The sequence below is a fragment of the Lepidochelys olivacea genome (assembly GCF_965140295.1).
Source record: "Lepidochelys olivacea isolate rLepOli2 genome assembly, chromosome: 11".
Lineage (NCBI taxonomy): Eukaryota > Metazoa > Chordata > Testudines > Cheloniidae > Lepidochelys > Lepidochelys olivacea.
In genome coordinates, this window is record NC_140421.1 from 66395297 (window position 1) to 66410022 (window position 14726).

Sequence of the window (14726 nt, forward strand, 5' to 3'; positions counted from 1 at the left end):
AGTATCTTCTGTTTCTCTGTACTTATGCATCACCGTGTTCTTTAAAACATAAGCAATTGTGGTGCTTAAAAGCTGCATCAACCACGGGACATTTCCTTTCCTAACTGATTTCAGTGGCACTAGGATTTAGCCCAAGGTCTTCCACATTACCACAAAAAAAAAAAAAAAATCTAAATCAAACCCTCTACATTTCATTCCACAAAGTAAGACCTCTTCTCCAGGTGAAAGAACTATTGGTCCACACTCATAAAACATGAGAGAAGTTTGATACTTATAAAAACAGGTACAATTCCTGATTCCTGGTGATTCAAAGTGAGTAGTCAGCAACCAGGCAGTGCTCTTCAATGTAATAGTTAGACTGAACTTACTGAACTCTGTCTACTTGAAACATGAATCTCTCTTCAATGATTCATTGTATTAAAAGGCTGTAAAAGGTGGTTTTTGGAGTTCTCAGTAAGAAATTGGAAAAGTTCACTGAGGGCTCAGTTTTATTTTTTGTAAGATGAAACGTACACTTTGCTTTGCCACAAACTCATAATGATCTTCCCTTTGTAGCCCTGCTTCTCATACTGAAGGATCCCAAAGCACTACAGAATTGATCTGGTACATAGACTATGCACAGGAACCACTTCATCAAAGCCGAAAATACAACCGCCTCTGGATGAAATACAGCCCCGCTATGCAAAGGACAGAAAGTGAGAAATAGTGTTTCTGATTGAAATGGCAGATGGAATTCAGGTGGGCAGAATTTTAGTAACCAAACTAGAATTTGCCCAATGTATGGGGATGAACGCTACTGCTCTGACAAAGGACAGTTTGTGGTTTAAGAATGACAATACATGACTAGGACCAGAGTTTTGAATCTCACCCAAAATACTTGAGTTTGAATTCACCTGCAGCAGTGCTGAGCTCCCTCATGACATGATGGGGCACTAGTTCAGTATTGACCGAGGCAAAAAGTGCTACCTCTTTAATCCCTGGCACTGCTTCCTGAAACACATGGGTGTCTTTAGGGATAACAAGAGGCAGTGTAGAGGTGGATAATGCACTAGACTGGAAGTCAGGAGACCTGTGTTCTAATCCCAGTTCTGACACTCACCTTGGGCAAATCACTTTACCTCTGTTTCCCTTCACATATTTTGTCTACCTTGTCTCTTTATACTGCAAGCTCTCTGGTGCCACGGTCTCTCCCCATATGTCTATACAGTGCAATGGAGCCTCTAAATTGGTTGAGGCTTCTAAGTGTTAACGTGGTACAAATAATGCTAATCATACCACAGTCACATACAAAGCCGATTAAATCCCATTTGGCTTGTGAACTATGACAGGGTCCCAGCACACCACAGTCTGGCTGTAGGACATAGTACATAGGGACTCTGTTTAATGGGGAAAAATAGGAGACGTTAACAGTTTACAGGGAACCCTACCGACCATTAGATGGGGAACTTCAGCAAGTTCTGGTTCAAGCTGACTGTGGCAGAGGAGCAATGATGCTACACTCCTATAATTAACCTTAACTGACCACTTTGTTCTAAAGCAGTTCATTGCTTGTGAATGGAAAATATTTTTCAAGTGCTCAACAAAAAAATACCAAAACCTCCTACCAACTGTCTTCTCTACACTTATTTTAATAAATTGCTGATTTCTCATACGTAAAAAAAAACTATATTTAAGAAAATACAGGATTTGTGTAGTGTAAATGAACCCATTTTTCAATGTGAAGTCCCCTCGCTATCTATTAGAACTTTAGATAATGCAAAAAACTATTTAAAGACCTTACATTTATGTATGGAATAAAGGTGTAAATAAGCAAAGAGAAGGTAAGAAGCAATCATCATTTAAGATCTAAAGGAGTAAAGTGATGCACTCAGAATAATTTTATCCATCCTGATAACTAAGACAAGCTCATGGATAGAAAATATTTTCTTTGTGACTTATGCAAACTGAATCGCAGCACAAATGGAAGATTTCTGTAAAGCAAACCCACTTACTGCCAACTTACTAGTAGAAAGAACAGACAGACCTTATTTAAATTACTTTAAATAAACATATATCAATGCAATCTCAAAACACATATGCAAATCAATAAATATATCTAAGCTCAACTGGTGATCTGCAGTACATAACCACCATGCTAATATGAACTGATAGGGTCTGATCCTCAGAAGGTGTAATTTAAGTCAATGGAAGTACGCTGATTTACAACAGCTGAGAATTTCCTCATATTGTACTGTGTCTGTCTTTCAATAGCATTTCATTATTCAATATATTTATTAATTGGTATATACAGATAAATAAAACTCATCAGTGTAAGTAAGTTTCTAATGAAAGCCTATCTATTTTACTATAGTCTGAAAGTTTGGTACAATGTTAACTCCCATGTGAATATTGGTACCTTCTAACTCTTTTTAACAAAAAATTCACTACAAATGTGACTCTTAGTGCTCTGTTTAAAGCACATAGCACACATGTGGTTGATGTAAAATAATAAGGAATGATTGTAATAAACAATCCAAGGTGTTATAGGTAGGAATGGGAGGAAGCATCGGGATAAAATAAGAACCACTGTGTGCTTAACCTTTTCAGAGCTCACTAAATCTTTTTGTAAATTCTATAATGTATGATAATTTCCCCCCCCTCTTCATTTCTTCATGGCTCTCCAGTTTCTAGATGTGAGCTTGGGTTAGAAGCAGAAATACTGGATTTTTTCAATGCAAAGCTATTCTCGCGAGATATTTGAATTGGCTGATATAAAGTAGCACCAGAAAACTAGAGAGAAACCACGATTTTAGAAAATTTACAACCTAATTTCTGGATCAAAGACATTTGATTAATTTCAGATTATAACTTCAGAAAAGTCTCTGAAATTCTTAGATACTTATCCAAATTAAGCTGAATCTTTTGTAGGTTTATCCATCACTAGTCATAAAAAGTTTTACTACTTTATTATCAACCCATTTTTTTAAGTGAGAGAGTTGGTACTGCCACAAATTTTGCCGTATGATTAGGTTTGGTTCCAATCAATGCCCAGTTTTAAATACATGAAGGTTACTTATCTATAATCGGAGTCCTTTGAGACAGCTCTGCATATTCACATTAATGGGTACCACCCCACCAAGCTGTGCCTTACAGTAAAAGCCTCTTCTAGCAGTGTAAACTAGAGCCCTCCCATGCCCCCCACTCCAACCCCTCCCCTCAGCATCATGATCTACTCAGGATGAGGCCAGAAAGAGGGCTGAGTGCTCTCACCACCTCATTTCCTTCCACCACAAAGCCAGAGGCACAGACAACAGGGACTCTGACAGAGGGGGGAAGGTGGGTGGGAAGGGTGAATATGCAGAGCCATCTTGAAGAACTCTGGTTACAGGTAAGAAACCTTCATTTCTGCTTCTAGTGGCTCTGCATATTTCCACTTATGGGATAGTCTGATAAGCACTGCTGCACCTAATCTGGAGGTGGGAACAGAGTCCTCATTGACCAGAGGCTGAAGCACCGTCTTGCTGAATCCAGCATCCTCTGGCAGAAAAGCTCTGCCTTCTATGGACTCCAATATGGCACCTATAAAAGGGATCTTTTGTGAAGGGCAGAGGATTGACTTTGGGTGGCTGAGAAAGAGACTGAGGTCTGAAAAGAGATTGGTGGTGAAGACAATATGGTTTAACGGATCCTCATGTAAGGACGACTTTGGTAGCCAGTCCTCTAAATAGGGGTAAACAAAAATACACTCATTCCTCAGATAAGCTGCCAGCACAAAGAGACATTTTGTAAAAACTCTGGGTGCCACTGAAAGGCCAAATGAAAGACCATGTACAGGAAGTGGTGATTGTCCACCACAAATCGAAGGTACTTGCAATGATTTTGCAGAATAGAAATATGTCCTTTGCACTGAGTTGTGAACCAGTCCATGACTAACAGCAAAGGAATTATGGTGGCCAGAATCCAACATGTGGAATTAAAACTTCCAAATGTATTTATTTAAATCCCTTAAATCCAGTATCAGTCAAAAAAAACAAACCCAACCCACCAATCATTTTTCTGCACCAGGGAATAAAATCCCTGGCCCCTCAGGTATTCAGGAACCTCCACAACTGCTCCTATCAGAAGTAATTTTTTCACTTCTGTGATAAGCACCACCTCAGGAGAATGGTCCATGAAGAAGGAGGGTATGGGAGTTGGGAGGTGGCAAAATTCTTAGTTGTATGGCATAGCCCCTTTCTACAATCTCTAGAATCTATTGCATCACTGTAATTTGCCTCCATTTGTTGATGAAGTGGACTAGCCTGTCTCCAAAGCAAAGGGTACATTGGTCTCATCTGACTGGTTCTCAACTCCTGATTGTCCCTTCAGAACCGATGCTTGTTATGCTGTGATGATGACGATGATAAGGAAGCAGTTTGTTTAGATTCAGATCTTGGCTTGAAAAGTCTTTTCCTACAGTGGCCCTAGGAGGATACTGGTATTGCTGGGTCACCAAAAGATAAGATTCCTTTAGCAGAAGTAATCAAACCCAGAAAGTGAGCTGTCAATCTCAGGTCCTTCAGTTTTCCCAGTCCCTCTTCTCAATTAAAAAAAAAACTGCCTTCAAAAGGAAGATCCTCCAGCTTAATTCTAGTGCCCATAGCTAGGCAGGAGAAATGAAGCCATATGTACCACCTGATGATGGTCAAAACAGACACAAGTGCTCTGGCAGCAGAGTCTGAAGCATCAACCGAGATGCTGGGTGCATGATTGGCTACATCCTGGCCCTACGTTACATTGGTTTTCACCAACCTTCTTCTGTTATCAGACAAGTCTGGTAAAAACAATGTCATACTTCCCAGAGATGTAATTGGTAACAGGCCATGACCGCCTGATAATTAGCTATCCATAGCGAGGGATGATGAAGAGAATATCTTTCTCCCTTACAAATCAGTCCTTTCCCTCTCTTTATCAGCTGGGGTGGGACATGATAGTCCAAATCTCACTGTGTTTCTGGAAGCAGCTACCTTGGGGACAGGGTGGCTGTGAAAGCAAAAAAGCCCCTCAGAGGGTATCTGATACAGCTTGTCAGCTTTCTTAGAAACAGGTTGGCAAGAAGCAGGGGTGGTCCACATGGATTTAGCCGGCTGTAGCAAACCATCCATAATGGATACAGATATTCTACTAGTTGTAGTAGCCCAGAGAATATCGCACACCAGGTGACAAGTCTCTTCTGCAGGCACTGCAGGAAGATTTGAAGTTGACACTATATGATCCACAAAGTTATGGAACTCCATAGTGTCCTTGGAAGGAGAGGAGGATGAAGCCACCCCCACATGTTCATCCCGTGATAAATCAGGCTTATAGTCCATTTCCAAATGCTCCTGACCGAAGACAGAAGGCACCTCCTTGTCTTCTTACTCAAAAAGTGTTTAATGCATCACTGTCTGTAATGTCAACAGATTCAGAGGAGTGGAATTCAAGATTTCTGGACTGCTAAATTCTTAACAGAAGAAACTCTCCATCCACTCGGACGGTAATTAAACTCATGAGGTGGCTTCTAGTAAGGCTATGGGCCCCGCGTTGCTAGTCACCCCAACAATTAGGGTTTGGGAATATGCCTTCAGGAGGAGGACCAAAGAGTGGTATAAAGCAAACCACAGGTCTCTGTATCTGTCCTCTATCTTCCTCCTGGTAAGGATTTGAGTCTGAATCCCATATGGAATGTAATGGTGATAATAGTGGATCCAAAGGGAAGAATGGAGATCTAGATCTTTGGGGAGACCCTGCAGACGTCCAAGGTAAAGGAAGCAAAGGATGATTCTAGGGAAGACCGACAGTGTCTTCTGGCCTCGTCCTCTTAACAGCAGATGGGGAAGATGACCTTGGAACTGGGGAAATAAGTTTCCTTTTGGAACTCCTGTGGTTTCCCACACAGAACCGACGAAGCAAAGGGAGCCGGTAGGTGAATCTGGAATATCATGGTGACAGAGTTTTCTGGAACTGAGGACATAATCGGAACCAACCAAAGAACTGACAGCGGATCTGAAAACGACATCAGATCCAACATTCCACAGCACTCCATTATTCCTGGCTATGAAAGATGGAACGGCTCTCTGCCAGGTAACCATAGCATCTTGTCAGCATCTGATGGATCCAACAGTTCTGATGCATGGGAATTGGCACTGCTAACACTGCCCAGCACGGCTGTTTTTATGTCTACCAGCCCCTTTTTCCACAACAGACAGAACCGGAGGCACTGATGGCCCAGTTTCTGACACACTGAGCAATTCCATCTTCTTGGATGCAGATGCGGAAGTCAGAACCAGCCCCAGTCCCATAGATGCAAGGTTTCCATTGGGGTCACTGAGTTGGGAAGCACAAGGTATGGCAATGATGAGGGTGGCCGAACTCTCTCAACCTCTCTTATGGAACAGGGGCCAATGGAGCTGACCACATGGCCCTCAGTTCGGATATCTGTAGCCTTAGAGGCTTCACCGATGGAGCCGCAAGCACCGAGTCAGCCCCACCAGGACTTGTAGACCTCCAGTCGCTTGGAGCTGCTGGTAGCCACAGGAACAGAGACTGCTCTGTTTGATTTGGGATCTGAGTCTTGATCGGGTCCAAAAGGTTTAGCCTCAAGGGCTTCCTTTAGGAAAAGGAGTTTCAAGTGAATTTTCCTATCCTGACATGCTCTGGGATTAAAGATTCAGCAAATCCAACACCCAGAAGGCAAGTCTCTGTCTCCCAGGCACTTGAGGCACCACATATGTTCATCGGATGCTGGGCAGACAGCTGGGCAGGAAGCCCACTTCTTGAATCCTGGCTGCTTCTGTTTCTTCAGTTCCTCTATCACCTGGAACCTGTAGAAACCCGAATTCACTAACTATATGAAACAAGTTAACACAGACTATTTCTAGCACTCAGACACTGCGACTCTGAAGAGACCGGAGCAGATTCACATCCATCCAGGCTGGCGGGGGAAGGTGGTGGGAAGGAGCACTACCCTCTGCATAGCCTTGCTCTCAGTGCACTGTGATGCTGAGTGGAGGGGCGCGAGGGGTGCGGGAGCGCTCTGACACTGCCAGAAGATGTTTTTACTGTGAGAAACCACAAAGCGGTGCAGTACCCATAAATGGCCATATGGAGAGCCCCTCAGAGAACTGCAAGAATTTAAGGGAGCCGTGGGATCTGTATCTAGATCTAGGTTTGAATTTAAAGGCTGTGAAAGTTCTCCATCATAATGTGCTGAACAGAACCTGAAATGTGAACGGTGGCAGTCGCTGGGTGACAAAGTTCAAAATCCTGAACCAACTTTTGTACCCATCCATAATTATGAGCGATCAATATCTTGTGGGGTGTGTGTTGTCGTTTTGCATCCCTGAAATATGTTGGCAAATTAAAGTGAACGAGTAACCAACCAGCCAGGCCAGCAAGGAGAATCCTGTATTCTGTGATATCTATGTCCAACAACCAAACAAAATAAACAAGAAAACAAAAGAAGAATCAATAGAACTTTGAAACAAACCAGCACAGCACTGGAGGCTAAGCCAGGAAGTGAGGCTTACAGCAATGTCACTGTACTGCTTCTGCCTCATTGCCTCCTAGGTGGGAAATCTTGCTTCAAAAAGAGGTAGGTGTTGCTAGATTCTGCTTACAGGAGCCAGCTGCTGCTTGGCTCCTAAGGAGTTCCCTAGAAAGTTCCCCCCCCCCCGACCCATCCCCAGGAAGTGAGATTGTCTGGGCACAGGGAGAGTGTGTTTACAAATTACTGAGGGGGATTTCAAGTTTAAAAAGCACTGCAAGGGGGTATAGAGACTTATTGGTTTTAGCTGCTTCTCAATACATACATCTCTTAACCCCAATATTGCGCAAGCATCCAGCTACCACCCAGCCGCTGGCATCGCTGCAAATTTCCAGGGGGAAAATTGTAAGTACATAACAATTATGCATTTCAACTTTATTTTTCATTATTTTTAAAAATAAGCATAATTGCACCCTCGTTTATTCCAGAAAAAGTTTAAATCTTTTTTTCCCCATTTCATTTGGGTCAACTTGTTCTTCTCTAAAAGTTTTTAACAAAGCCCTGTAGGTAAAATTTTCAAAAGCATCCTATTAACTTAGGAGCTGAAAGTCCTCTTTTCAAAAGTGAGTTAGGGCCAGATTTTTAAAATTATGAGGGCATCTAAAATGCAAATAGATACCTACTGGGTATTTCAAAAGTGCCTACGCACCTACATTGTATTGATTTCAATGCGAGTTAAGCCCCTTTTCAAAATCCCACTAGGTGCCTATCTGCATCTTTAGACACATAACTACCTTTAAAAATCTAGCCCTTAGCCATAAGATCTTTAAGTCTCATTGGAAGTGGACAAGATTTAACCTCTTAAGGGCCAGATTTTCCAAGATATTTAGGCACCTAGTAGAATTTTCAAAAGCGCCTAAGCAGGAAAGGTGCCTGAACTGCTTAGGCTCTTTGATAATACCATAAGGTACCTAAACACCTTGGAAAATCTGGTCCTAAGTACCTAATCACTTTTGAAAATGAGATGTAGGGTCCTAAGTCACTTTGCATTTTTTAAAAATGTTAGCCTATAGTCTTAACACTGTTCATATCCACTTATTCATATCCACTTGTTCTTATCAATCCATCATGGTAATCTCTACCCATATCAGCACTGCTAACTCTCATGATGTTACCATCAATTTTGCAAGATTTGGTGATTTTTTTTTAAAGCAAGTGATTAAAAAAACCTCTGATGTTCTGCTACTAAGTTCAATTCTAGCCCCCAGGGCTGCAGAGAAAAAGCTTGAAAACATTGACCACTAGGAGGCCCTCAGACCAGAAAGAAAATAAAAAGAACCTAAAATTTATTATTTAACAAAAAATCTGTCTCATAAATTTGTGCAGATTGATTCATGATTTTTGAACACTTGGGGTTAGCAGTAATATGACATAAAGTGATTCTGTCTACATGCTCTGAAAATCCCAAGATGTTATTTTTAAAAGTCACAAGCTACAGAACACAAGGAATTATTAGTGGTGCCAATGAACTAACTCAAGGGAAAGAGAGTGAGAGACAGAGAGAGCAACAGGAAGCCAGCATTAGGAAATTGTGCCTTTTAGAAAGTAATGAAAATCAGTCTCTTATTGTTGGACCACGGAATGGCTCTGCAACTTAGGGCCCATTTTTAATTGGATATGCATGATTTAAAATTATACTTAAAAAAATTAGCCTAGTTGTGTTGTTGTTGAGACTGGATTGAAAAGCCTTGAAAAGCAGATCTGAGTAGTTCTAGACATATTTTTCTGAAGCTCTAAGGATTTACTACTATTTTGTCTTAAACAAAAAAAAAAAAAAGAGCAAATTGCATTACAGCTGAGAGTTTGAGAGCCAAAATTTCAGGCTGATGCAATTTAAAATATTGAAACTGGGAAAAAGAGGCATATACAATAACACATTATAACCTTTAACTATAGCAATGCTGTTAAAAAAAGTTCCTTGCTCTCTCTCCATAACAATTTAACATTTTTTACAAACCTTAAAGATTTGGCTGAAACTAGCTGCAAGTAGAAAATTAACATGATTGCATAATCAAGCTAATTATACCTTGAAGCAATCTATTTACCGTGGCCTCGGGAAGCTAGGCTAATAATCATGGCATTGTAAAAATCAATTGACGTGGGAATTAGATCAAAAATCACATTACAAATGACTGGCTGTATTTGTTAACACTACGAACGTTGACTTTCTCTGAGACCCTCTCGCTGAAGTACTGACCCCATGGGCCGGTTTGATAAATTGGCGGGTCTAGGTGTGATGGAGGGTTCAGCAGGAGTGGTGCTGCCTCTGCTCTATTGTCTCCCACCCTTCGTAGACTCCACAGTTTGGGAAGGGTCAGTGAAAAAGCCCTACACCATCACTCCACACTAAGTACAGTTCCTGAGTTAACGGCGAGCCAATCAGCACTAACTCTGTTTTCCCCTCCACAAATGTGAACCCCATCTCCTGAGTAGAGGGGAAATGTTGATGGGCTTTGGTGATCGGATTTGTTTTACTTTTACCCTGGTCTTTCATTGCACAGTTGTAAACCCTGGTGCTCCCCAACTAAACTATGGGCAGGAAATTCTACGAATGGAAACTCAGAGCTTCCTTATTTGGAAACAGGCCACATAGGGAACATAAACATTCTCCATTATGTCTACGCAGCCACAGAGGCTGCTGTGGGTACTGCCTCCTATCTAGGGGGACCTTCCTGACAGTCAGCCAAGGAGGAATTTAAAAGGGCCAAGTGGCCTAAAGAGACAGATGTATTTCTGGTAGCTCAATTGCACAGCTCACCAGAAAGAGAGGGGCCAAGAATTCCTCTCCTCCCAAAGCAGTGACCAAAGGACTGAAGGAGTGCACCACTTTGTGGGGGAGGATCCTGAAAGTAGCAGAAGGCTAGGAGAGCCCTCTCTGAAAGTACAGATGTCCATTACCCCCCTTCCCTCAACACACACACACCACTCTCCTTGGGACTGAGGGGAGGTGAAGGAAAGGATATGTCCCCTTTTCCCAACCCATGAGCAGCTAATTTTAGCTGGCCAAGACCTATACTCTGTCCCTCTACGGGTATGTCTACATTTGGAGCTAGAGTGTGATTCCCATCAGAGACCCTAGGCCCATACGCAGGGTGGCGAAACCCTCCCACCATTTGCCCTGCCACAGCCACACTCTATTTTTAGCATGCTACTCAATGAGAGTTTGCCCGAGTCTGTCTCATCGAGCTGAGAATGACACCCCAACTCCAAGTGCAGACATACCCTATAGGCTACACACAGCTATTTCCTCCAGCCTATAGCTGTCAGCGGTCCCACGGGGAGTAGGATTTGGATGGTGCTGGGGAAAGGCAGGCCCCAAAAAAGAGAGTCAAGCAGCATGGTAGGTGAGAAGAGCACTGACACCAATTCAGCAGTTCCCAGTCCTACAGGATAAGTAATTTTGGAGTCCTATATAGCAAGCAAAATCTTCTCCTGGTCAGGGCAATGGAGCATGACCCCAGCCTTCTAAGGCTTCTGCTATTTAGGAGGATACAGATATTGCTTTTCTATAAATCCCACAGCTTCTTAAGAGACTGTATTTCCTCAGCATGTTATCTCAAACATACAGTGATCACACACACCAGTCTAGAGGATTCCAGCCCCAGTTCAGCAAGGGACGTAAGCCCACTGACCTCAGAAGGACTACCCATGTGCTTAAGGGTAGGCCTGTGTTGAATTGGGTCCTCTGTCATGCTGTTCATGTTGGAAAACATTCTCAGTTCCTGGTAACTGACAATTTATAGCACTGTTTACAAAGCCTGCACTATGAATAGCTGGGTCTTGTTTGGTTTGACTTTTTAAATTGGTCCTGTGCAGAGGACGGAAATGCTATTTCATGAAGGATTTGAGATTTCAACATTTGGCTTTGTTCCAAATAGGAACACAGACTATGAAATTCTTGGAGATGGACATTTCCCTCCAAAACTGTTTTGGATTTACTGGAAAGTTCTGACTGAGTATAGTTCTAGCAAAGTTTCTCTGATCAGCTCTGTTACTTTTACCAAGAAAGTCAACATGCCTACATTCCACGCTACAAAAAGGTCATGATCTATACTTCTTAATCCTGTGGTATGTGCATTACATGTTGTCATAAATTTAAAGGGAAGGGTACCTTTCTGTATACAGTGCTATAAAATCCCTCCTGCCAGAGGCACAAAATCCTTTTACCTGTAAAGGTTTAAGAAGCTCAGGTAATCTGGCTGGCACCTGACCAAAAGGACGAATAAGGGGACTAGATACTTTCAAATCTGGTGGGCGGTGGAAAAGGTTTTGGTCTGTCTGTTGTGTGTGCTTCCCGGACACAGACCAAGGAAGCAAGCAATCCAACTCCATTAGAATTAGTAAGTACTAGCAAGGGAATGTGTTCGCTTATTTTTGTTTTGGCTTGTGTTTTTTCTCTGTCCTGAGAGGAAGGTTTATTCCTGTTTTTTTTTTTTTTTGTAACTTTAAAGTTTGGGCCAGAGGGAAGTCCTCTGTGTTTTTTAATCTGATTGCCCTGTAAGATTATCTTCCATTCTAATTTTACAGAGGTGCTTCTTTTACCCTTTTTCTTTCTAATAAAGTTCTGTTTCTTTTAGAATCTGATTGGGGTTTTTCTTAGTGTCCTAAAAAACCCAAGGTTGGTCTGTGCTCATCTTGTTTATTCTCAAGCCTCTCCAGGAAAGGGGGTGTGGGGGGATATTAGGGGAGAGCAGGAATTCCAAGTGGTCCTCTCCCTGAGTTTGTCTAAATCACTTGGTGGTGGCAGCATTACCTAATCCAAGGTACAAGGGAGAATTTGTGCCTTGGGGAGCTTTTAACCTAAGCTGGTAGAAATAAGCTTAGGAGGTCTCTCATGTGGGTCCCCACGTCTGTACTCTAGAGTTCAGACTGGGGAGGGAACCCTGACACACATGTATCACAACTGTTAGAGTGTTCAATTCTAAAGAGGAATTCCTAGATAATTTTAATGGCATCAATGTTGGAAGGGATCGAGGGGTGGAGGATGCTGCTAAGCGTGTATGGGGGGCTGCATGCAATTTTTCCTTGGGGGAACCTGCTGCAGCTGTGTGGAGTGAGTGATGGTGAGTGTATGCATATGAGAGAGAGACAGGGTATGTGCCTGTGACCCAGGGACCTCTTGATGTCAGCTGGCAGAGGGCACTGAGGTACATCAGGGCTACAGGGATCCCATGGGTCTGATATCTACATACTAGTTCACAAAAGAGTGTCATGTAAGATCTAATGAAAGCTTGTGTCATACTGGTCTATATAATCATCGTGAAATATACATACAGAAAACATATAAGGAGTTATGTGTGTGTATATATACACATCCTGAAAATTATGTTCTCTAGGTCTGTGACATGGGGCTGGTCACCAGAAAAGGCAAGACACAGGTTTCTTTAATGCAAGAGATGTTTATCTATCTGTCTGGCTACACGTACTTTGAGTATTTTGTGGTTCACAATGGGTCATTTACTGTCTGAGCAAAATGTTAATCAAGTGATTGCAAAGTGGGAGATGCTACACAGGAAAATACAAGCCGTGGGAGTTATCCTGTTTGCAAATGCAGTCAATGGATTTTTGGACTATAACTGTAAAGACAAACTTGGGATCAAAGAGGACAGTGTGCTTGTTTCATGAACGAAAGGACACTGCCAAGTCTGGCTGTAATAGCTGGAAGGGGTTTGGGTGAGTTTTTGCGCTTATGCAATGACAATGTCTTATTATTTAAGTTTAGGTTCTAAGATGCATGTTTTGATTTTATTTTACATATAACTCTTTGTTTCCGATATTTATGCTTGCCACGATGTGAACCTCTTGTTCTTTGTTTAGTAAATGTCTTGTTTTTACCATAAACATATCTAAGTGCTGTGTGTTAAGCAGTCCTTTGTTCTACCGGGTGACTGATAAGCCTCCCTGTGCTGTTCCTTTGGGAACAGAGGAGCTGAGAATTCTGTAAGCGTCCAGTGGATCTGGGCTGGGCACTCCAGAGGGACACTCAATGGATTCGGGGGTTGGAATGTGTCTGTGTCATTAACCTGTGCAGAGGGAGCACAGCCAACAGAGGCCTGGAAGGCAGTGCTTATGTTGCCAGAGGCTGATCGTACTGGGGAATGGACCCATAGTAGGCAAGGACAAGGCAGATTCCCACAAAGGACAGGTGGTAGCGAGGTGCCTCACAACCCAGGGTACGTCCCGGAAGCATCACAAAGCCTGGCACCAACATTGGACCACTCCCCTTGTGCTGCTGCTGACATTCGTTTCCCTAGACGCTGCCACCTCACGCTGCTCCTTCCCACTGGCCCACGCAGCAGATGCCACAGGTGCAACCCAAAAGTGAAATTGCAGCTCCCACCAGAAGTTCAGCCACATACCTGAGACTGAGGATGAACTGCCGGCAGGCACAACCAGGCTGCCAATTGCAGAAGTGTCACGTGAGCTGCCAGACGCTCGGCCACTCTGCAGAGAATAGGCCCAAATACTCCTCCAAGCTGCACCAGTGAAACTGAGAGGAGAGTCTTAGTCATAATGATCCAGGCCCCAATCCTGTAGTCAGATCCTCTAAGGCACACTCGTCCATGCTGAGCAAAGGATCCACTGGTATAGAACTAACTGCAAGATTGAGATCCAGTTTGCTAAGTAATGGGGATAACACCAAATTTGTGCCCAACACATGCAAATGGATTAAGATTTGAGCGGGGGGCTACTTGTCAGTTGCTTTTAGACCACAACCTAGCAGTCTGACCAATAGTGTCCCAGTGTTGTCTTATACTACACCTCCTCTGTGCATATTCACCTGTTGTCTTTTGCTGTATACTTGGACTGTAAGCTCTTTGGGGCAGGGACTGCCTCTTTGTTCTCTGTTTGTACAGCACCTAGCACAATGGGGTCCTGGTCCAGGACTGACACTTGTAGGCCCTATTGTGACACACGTAATAAATAAATAACAATAAACTTGGCCGAGACTCATATTGAGGGGAAGGCAGGATGTTGCTTTGTTTCACAAATGTGTGTAATTAATCAGTCTATCTTAATGTTGCCTTTAATTTTACATTATGTCAGGGAACTGTAAACCTGTGAAGGAGAGAAAATGGGAAGTAACCAAAATCAATGAGAAAGCCTCATGAACATGCAAAGTTCTTAGTGACATACAAGGATTTTAATTAAAGATGCTGGCTCCTAGCAAAAGCGCTCTGTT

The 14726-nt window shown here is 42.7% G+C and overlaps 1 protein-coding gene across 1 annotated transcript in view; it reads right to left on the reverse strand.

The window, feature by feature from the left end:
- ERBB4 (erb-b2 receptor tyrosine kinase 4) overlaps positions 1 to 14726 on the reverse strand; it is a 976023-nt gene that overhangs the window by 239213 nt on the left and 722084 nt on the right. The window lies entirely within an intron of this gene.